Source organism: Balaenoptera physalus, assembly GCF_965194825.1.
Source record: "Balaenoptera physalus genome assembly, chromosome: 4".
Classification (NCBI taxonomy): domain Eukaryota; kingdom Metazoa; phylum Chordata; class Mammalia; order Artiodactyla; family Balaenopteridae; genus Balaenoptera; species Balaenoptera physalus.
The window spans coordinates 28,102,544-28,104,805 of NC_138891.1; the positions used below are offsets into that span (position 1 = coordinate 28,102,544).

At 40.4% G+C, this 2,262-nt stretch overlaps 1 pseudogene across 1 annotated transcript; it reads right to left on the reverse strand.

Annotated features, from left to right (window-relative positions):
* Positions 1 to 474: 474 nt before the first annotated feature.
* LOC309660526 (thioredoxin-dependent peroxide reductase, mitochondrial pseudogene) lies at positions 475 to 1,946 on the reverse strand (annotated as a pseudogene). Its single transcript has one exon. The product of its transcript is annotated as a thioredoxin-dependent peroxide reductase, mitochondrial pseudogene (transcript).
* Between the last annotated feature and the right edge of the window lie 316 nt (positions 1,947 to 2,262).

A 2,262-nucleotide genomic window follows, 5' to 3' on the forward strand; every position in this document is an offset into this window, starting at 1 on the left:
AAAAAAAAAAATCATCTACACAAACTGATCTCTACATTATCCCTGCCAAGAGTACATCTATCTTGAAAAAACTAATTTCAGTGTGTATCAGGGAATTCACAAACCATTATGGACTAGCTCAGAAGATTCTTAGACTGAGTTGAAATCTGCTTCCCCATGGCTCTCAGCCGTATATACAGTCAAACAGAAAATAGTAGATAATCTTGCTTTTTTTTTTATTATTTTAAAATGTTTATTTTTTATTATAATTTTTACATTGAACACTTCAGGAAAGAAAATAATTACAATGATTCAAATGCATGAATGATGCAAATTCAAAATGCAATCCCTGGATTCAATAATTATCCTTTATAATTATGCCCAATCAATATTAGAAATGTATGTAGGCACTAAGTCAGCTAACAAAATAAGTAAAATAACTATATAAAGTATAAATCTCAGGACTGGGGAACATACATGATCAGTTAAGTCACTTGGCCACTGTCGGTGGTTTTTTAAAAAACATGATTCACATCTGCTTCAATCACATACACATTCATTGCAAGTGTTTGTTTTTTTTTTTTCTGGCCGCACTGCATCGTATGTGGGATCTTGGTTCCCTGACCAGGGATCAAACCTGTGCCCCCTGCATTGGAAGCACAGAGTCTTAACCATTGGACCACCAGGGAAGTCCTGCAAGTGTTAAATTAGACCATTGATGCTAACAACTTAAAACCATGATCTTAAAAGAAAATTCAGTTTAATACAAAGAAACTCAAGAAGAAAATTTCAGGACCCTTGATCAGAAGCTTTTGATGCCTGTCATACTACTCTGGTGTACACAAAGCTTCAAGTAAGGCTGATAAAGAAGAGTTGTTTCCTTTTCCCTTTGAAGACATGATCCAAGAAACAGGGGAACTGCACATTCTATAGCAACTAGCCATCCATCCATACACTGCCAATAAAGGACTCCTTATATTAGTAACTAACCACATTTTAAAAGCCTTGGCCAATGTTACAAAAACAAAACATTTAGAGTAATATTTACGAACACAAGCATAATTGTTTTTTTGCCTTCTATAAATAATAATCTTTGAAATGTTAAAAGTGAGTTCCAGCTGTGGTTCTTTTCTGGTGTGGGAAGCTGCAGGTGCACATGGGATGGTCTACTGATTTACCTTCTCAAAGTATTCTTTGGAAGCAGTCAGATGGGGCTTGATTGTAGGAGAATCTGGTGTCCAGTTGGCTGGGCAGACTTCTCCATGGGTTTCTACAAACTGGAATGCCTTCACCAAGCGGAGGGTCTCTTCCACGCTTCAGCCCACTGGGAGATCATTGACGCTCAAATGCTTGATGACTCCGTTGGGGTCAATTATGAAGAGACCTCGTAGTGCAAGGCCAGGACCTTCTAACAGCACACCGTAGTCTCGGGAAATCTGTTTAGTCAAATCTGACAAGAGTGTGATGTGCATGTGGCCCAAACCACCATTCTTCCTTGGTGTGTTTATCCAGGCCAGGTGGGTGAAGTGGGAATCCACTGACACTGCAACAACTTCACAGTTCACATCGTGAAATTCATTGGCTTTGTCACTGAAAGCAATAATTTCTGTAGGACACACAAAGGTGAAATCCAAAGGATAGAAGAAGAGCACTAAATATTTCCCCTTAAAGTCATCAAGGCTTATTTCTTTGAACTCTCCGTTGACAATAGCTGTACCCTTAAAATAGGGCGCATGCTGGGTGACGGCAGGGGCATGGCATGAGGAACTAGTGCTAAAGGCGAATTTTGCTTGAGCAGAACCAGACCACAATGCATTTGTTAAGCACGTTCTTCGAGAAGCAGCAGGCCTAAGGGCTGCAGAGGCAGCAATGCCCCAAGGAATGGCACTCACATGTCGGACAAGTGAAGTCCAGAGCAACCTTCCCACCACGGCCGCCATCTTCAGGGTGCACGGCACCCACGGGGCAGATGGAGAAGCAGAGTATAATCTTGCTTTTTATATGATAGTCTTCAAATGCTTGAAGACTTCCTACCCTGAGAGTCTTCTAATCTCCAGGATAAACATTTGGTCTGTAACCATGTGATCTTGATTTGCATTCCCTCTTCATCTAGTCACTCGCCTTTCTTAGCGTTTTAAGTCTTTCTGTACCTGACCATGTTGGGATTCCTTTTGTTGTAATAAATAGAAGGAAACCTGAGTTTTATAACCAAAAATTATTTATGGGGGGAGGGGAGAGTAGTTAGAAAAATGCAAGGGAATCATATTGACGCCAAGGTGGAGA